At 41.1% G+C, this 6,108-nt stretch overlaps 1 long non-coding RNA gene across 1 annotated transcript; it reads left to right on the top strand.

The window, feature by feature from the left end:
- Positions 1–422: 422 nt before the first annotated feature.
- Positions 423–5,248, top strand: LOC147358984 (uncharacterized). The gene is made up of 3 exons (XR_015140128.1): positions 423–553; positions 3,423–4,433; positions 4,780–5,248. It is a non-coding gene; the product is annotated as an uncharacterized LOC147358984 (long non-coding RNA).
- The last annotated feature ends 860 nt before the right edge of the window (positions 5,249–6,108 follow it).

The following is a 6,108-nucleotide window of genomic DNA, read 5'->3' as shown; positions in this document are numbered from 1 at the left end:
GTCCCCGCCTCCTTTGCTGAGCCCCGTGAGCCAGCTGCCTCTCGGCGGTGTCACTGTGCAAGAATCCAAGGGCAAAGAAGCAGCTCAGCGGGCTGGAGGCTTCTCTCTGGGACGGTCAGGTTCGTTGTCACCAGCATGGAGACAGAGAGACCTACTAAAGCAGCAACTGCTCATCTTCCTCGGTCCTGGGAAGTAAGAAACAGATACACTGAAGAAGGCGGCCAAACGAGTCAGTAAGTCCGGCCTCTGAGTCCATGGGGGTTATTTCTGACACTGGAGCAGAGCTGGTTGTACCACTATTACTGAACTGTCCATCTTCTCATTGTTAGTTGCTCAGTCGTGTCCGACTCTTTGCGACCCCGTGAACTGTAGCCCGTCAGGCTCCTCTGCCCATGGAATTCTCCAGGCAAGAATACTTGAGTGGGTTGCCCTTCTCCAGGGGATCTTCCCCACCTAGGGATCAAACCTTGTTCTCCTGCATTTCAGGCTGAGCCACCGGGGAAGTCCATAACTGTTAGAAAAGACCGTAACAGAATCTATGGATCGATGAAAGGTATTCTAGTACCTCTCCTGAGAGAAAAAAAGACTTCTTAACCTAACTAAAATAGTACCTTTAGGAATTTAGGAATATAAGTGGTCATTATCTATTCAGTATAAGTTACTGTTTTAATATGACACAGTTTACAGTGTTTTCTATTTGAACCTATTCATTTTAAAGTTGAGAGTCTAATAAATCGTGTTAGCTTCACAGAAGAACATCATACCCCACTAATCAAAATTCTTTAAGTAGCCAAGTGACAAGTCTGTTAGTGCCGAGAGCCAGTCAGAGAAGTAATCTGTCTTGACTTAGGCAAAGCTGTAGACTCTGTCCTACTTGGAAGGCGTTCCTTTTGCATGTACTGCATGCCGGCACGGTGCTAATCACTGGCCACATTTCCAACTTCACTCCCAGCGGTACCGACTGAATGTTGTAAGAGAAGAGGGTGAGGAATGGGAGGAACTAGAAAAATTAGAGAGGGAGGAAGGAAGAAAGAACCCAAGACGAAAGGAAAGATGGGAGAAAAGGAAGAAATATTTGTCTATTGCTGTTCAATCAGTGCGGCCGGCTGGCTTCTGTCCTAGCCCTGATCTTGTTTAGTGAGCATGGAGGGGAGGGAAAGGAGGGAAGGCAGAGACAAAATGAGAAGGAGAGAACGCTCTGCCCCACAGATCTCCACAGCCTCCCCTCCATCAGTCTCAGGGCCATCCTTCATCCTCACACCAGCCACCCCCACGCCTGTGTTCAGTGGCTCATCTCTAGCGCTGCTTCCCTCATCCCAGGGTGCTGGAAGACAACTCTAATGCCTTGATACCATCAGGGATGAAACGGAAGATGCATTCCTGATTCCCTAATATGTGACTCAGACTAAATTGTCTGGTGGCAGTTAGGGTCTCGATTACTACATACGGTAGTTCTACAGAGTTGTTTATGGAGTTCCCTCCCTTGGGCACTGAGGCTCTGCTATTGTCCGTGAATAGTCTAGGCTACTGGAGGTGATGATGAACAAGGTTTTTCTTATAGAGCTTACATAGTAGCAGAGCGCATACGTAATGTACAAAGAAATTAGCAGGAAAGTTTCAGGTGGTAGATTTTTTTTGAGCTAGACAAAGAATGAAAACAGGAAAACAGTATACGTGGCTAATTTATACCAGGTATCAGAGAAGATCTAACAGTTAAGGTTAGTCTACTAGGCAGTTATATCCAGGGCCATTTTCCTGGGTGGTTGAAGGACAAGAAGGAGCCAGCCTTGGTGAAAATCAGAGAGAATAGCATCTAAGTGAGAAAATAGGTCGTGCCAGCGTCCTAAGATGACGTACTCAAGGATCTCAAGCAGATCCGTGTGACCGGAGCACAGAGGGGGAGGGGAGAGCGGTGTGAGATAAGAACCGAGAGGAGCAAAGGGGGCCGCGCGAAAGGCACTGTGGGAAACTCCTGGGGTACAGGGACGTCACTGAGTTAGAGAACTCGCGTTCACCAGTGTTTTCAGCATTCATCAGCTGCCAGCCTTATCAGTACATATTGCAAACCCATTACATGTTCAAGAAATCTGTGGACTCTTCTGGGATCCAAGCCGTGATAAGAAAGATTACTTCCATAAGAAAATGTTCTGTGAATTCCAGACAAGATACTAGCACAGTCTCTTCAGACCTGATTGATTTGCAACCTGGGTGGGGACTCTTCCTCTAATATGGCTTCGATATTAGATATTAGATATTCGATATAGTGTCTCAATACTGCATCACTGTTGACCTTTATTCTTGAAGTCAAATTTGGAAAATGGATAATTGCAGACTACTTGAATCTTCTAGGCTTCAAGGAGATTCTGGCTTATCATTTCCAATTTACCACTACATATGAAACCTTAGCACTGGAGAGTCGTCTATAGTACCAGGGCTATAATTCTTAAGTCTTGTTTAATTTGTTTTAAAATGTTTTTTGACAAAGAAGGAAAAATTAATTCACACTGTCTTCTCTTCAGTTTTAATTAAGACAACTTCCACTTTGAATTTTTTCATAAAACTTTTTTATTTAAAAAGTAATAGTAATAAATTATCACCATTTTGAAAACAGCATTAGTAAGCAAAACATGAAATACAATTATATATTATTTGTGAAAATTATTCTCCAAGATTCAATTATTTTGAGACATATATTCCATTTTCTAGGGTAAGAAATCACTCTGGTATATGTCATAGGCCACATCAGGTAATTTGAAACAAGCTGGGATGTAAATATATGTAAATTGTTGTTCTTCAAGAAGTTAATTCCTATCCATGCACAGAAGATTTATTTTTCATTCAAATTATTCAGATAGAAAATGATAATATTTTACCATTATCTTTTGTTGAATTTGAATCCTTATTGTAAATTATTTTCTAGGGGAAGGAATTGGGGGACCATTTTCTTAGATGTTAGAGCAATATAATATAAGCTTACTGTGTGAATTCAATAGACCCACAAATTCAGAGGCCAAATAAATTGACCAAGTAATTTAATACAATTTAATACAATTGTTATAGCACTTTCCAGTTTTGGATATTCATCACATATAATATTTCCATAATGCTTTCAAAAAACTTTATATTATGGGAAAACTTTAAACACATAGAGAAAATAGTATAGACACCATCTAGCTTCAATAATTTTCAGTATTTTGTACATTTTGGTTTATTTTTCCACCCAATTTCTGATAAGAAATTTAAGAGCTGAAAAAATATATATGCAATAAACTCAGTTATTTTGAAGTTAATTGCAAGGTCTCTATCTTTCCTAACACCATTTTAAAAATAATTTTATTATTTTTAATCACAAGTATTTGTCTAGATTTCTTAGGATATAGTGAGTGACTCATCTTTTTCTTTTTTTTTTTCTCATTTCTCAGTGCTTTTTGGGAATTCAAAAAGAGAGAAGTACTAACTGTTTTGATGTTGCAGCTTTCCTGTTTCAGAACCTTAGTTGTAAGAGGGGAGCTTGGTAAGTGAGCAAAGGAGAGTGGCTCAGATGTAAAGAGTCTGCCTGCAATGTGGGAGACCTGGGTTCGATCCTTGGGTCTGGAAGATCCCTTGGAGAAGTGAGTGTCTAGCCACTCCAGTACTCTTGCCTGGGGAATTCCACTCTTGCCTGGGGAATTCCATGGACAGAGGAGCCTGATGGTCTACACTCCATGTGGTCAGGAAGAGTCAGACACGACTGAACGACTCACATCTTCAGTTCCAGTAGCCTAAGGGACAGAACAGAACTACTTTATTGCTTGATGATACTCAGTGAATTCCCATGGAATCTATGTTCATAGTCCTCTTGGACTTGTTTCTGCTTCAGTAACAGCCAGTCTTAAACTCTCATCCCTACTTACTGAAGGTTTCTGTTCTCCCTCCACCCCACATATTCTGTGATGGTCTCTTGCTGCCTCTCCCAAGCCAGCACGTTTCCCACACGACCGCCCTCAGCCTGGGAAGTGTCTCTGAAGCTCAGTGCGGAGCATGTTGCCATTCTCCAGGGGTTCCCCGCGGGCTTCGGGGTGGGGCTGTCTCTGCAGTGTGACTCGGGTGAACACGTGACACCCGACCCCCGCCTACCTCTTTGCCGCCGTGTTGTATTGAATGTGCTGCATGAACTGGGAAGACTCCCCGAGGTGTCCCTTCCGGGTGAAAACTGGCTCCACGCCCTCAACTTGCTCTTCAGATCATCCACTCTCCCAGGGTCCTGATGCCTCCTCGCTGTGCAGTGCCCCTCCTCTGCTCCCAGGACACCAGCCTGGTTCTGTTGTAAAGCCTGTTGACATCCTCACTTCCCACCTGGACGAAGACGCTCCGAGGCAGGGACCACGCTGTACACATCCCTGCATCCTCCGCCGGTGCTCTGTTGCTCAGCGCATAGTTCGTGCTCAATAAAGGTGTGTGGGAGAAATGACCAAGGGGATGAAGGAAAAATGCACGATTCTGGCCTATTTGTTTGTTTCCCGTAAAATAATTCTGCTCCCTAAAAGGAGATAACTTTTTTTTTAATTCATTTAATTTTCTAAATTAAAATTTTATAAATTTTACAAAAGGATATAGTCATCATTTGGAGTGTCATTTACTATAATACAAGTTGTGGTAGAAAGTTCTTTCTAGTCAAAAAAAAAGGTTCTAGAGCTATTTTTTACATATATAGTGATATTCTTAATACCTTATCTACTTTTTAAAATAGATATATTCCAGATCTAAAGTCTTACAAATATTATCACTCATTGTATCAAGTCCACAGCAACAACAGGGCTCCGTGCAGGTTCACTGACACATCGCTGCTGTGAGCGGGATAGAAGCCCAGCCCATGCAAGTTAGTGTGCTTATTAACGACGACCCAGACAGCGCCCACTTCCCTATGAGACGCCTGTGAGAATGGAGAAGAGGAAGCTGAGTCCATTTTCCCTTAAGAAACCGCAAACGTGGCCCAGAAACTGAAAAGCACAGGCTGTTTAGGTTTTGATGGAGTTTATTGATTTGTTGGTGGTACGTTTCAGGTGCCTTTTGCAACTTTAAACCATTTGAATTCTGTTCACTGCCTCACATCCTTTCAGAAACAAAGGGGGCATAAATCTAAAATAAATTAAGGTACAGTTCCATCCGTGTAGAATAGCTACAGAGTGGTCCACACTTATTCACATAATATGTTGGTGTATTTGTTTCATATTTGTGAGATTAAATTGATCAATTTTGTTTCTTATAGCATGAACTCATTGCTTTATTTATAAGACATTTAAACCTTCTTACTCTAAACAGAGAATGTGACTGACTTCTTCATTTAAATAGCTCTGGTCTCAGGAATCCTCTGGTGGTCCCGTGGTTAGGACTCTGCAATTTCAATATTGAGGGCCCAGGTTCAATCCTTAGTCAGAAAACTAAGATCCCACAAGCTGCGTACAAAAAAGAAAAATAAACAAATTAGTAGCTTTGATCTTAATGCAATACATAGTAGAGGAAAGATTTTTTTTTAAATGCCACTTTTTAAAGCTTCTCTTAAATACATTTACAAATAATTCGTCTAAAGTATTATAATTCCGACTACACTTTAGTTTTACTTTCAGACCATTGCTATCATTTTCTTTATTATATTAATGTTTGCTCTACTGCCAAAAATGATGCTTGCGTCTCTCTGATAATATGTACTTTTAATAAAGTTATAGAACAACTTTCAGCTTTAAAGCACTTAAGATTTGATAAAAGTCCTCCAATCTTATTGTAAGAACAATAGTGAAGAGTATATGATTCACACGGAACATCTATTGAAAAGCTACATATTCCAAGTGCTTTCTCACAATATTTCATGTGATCTTTGTAACAGTGTGGTGAGGAACTGAGAATCATGGGGACTGAGTAAATTGCAGTTACACAAACAAAATGGAAAACACCTGTGAAGCAGTCTGACACATGGTAGGCATTCAGTAAATGGTTGCCAAACCAGAAAATACACTGCCTTTTAAGGCGAATTCTGTTTCTTTTCATCACCCTCAAATCCCCCCACACTAAATGAGTAAACACGAGGCTTAGCAAGCATTCTGACTCATTTATGCATGTAATTTTGTAAGT

The sequence above is a fragment of the Bos grunniens genome, chromosome 14, assembly GCF_055505025.1.
Source record: "Bos grunniens cultivar Pamir isolate PY7600 chromosome 14, Bosgru_T2T1.0, whole genome shotgun sequence".
NCBI classification, from domain to species: Eukaryota; Metazoa; Chordata; class Mammalia; order Artiodactyla; family Bovidae; genus Bos; species Bos grunniens.
The sequence above is the reverse complement of the archived record's forward strand: the minus strand, read 5'-3'. Positions and strand labels throughout refer to the sequence as shown.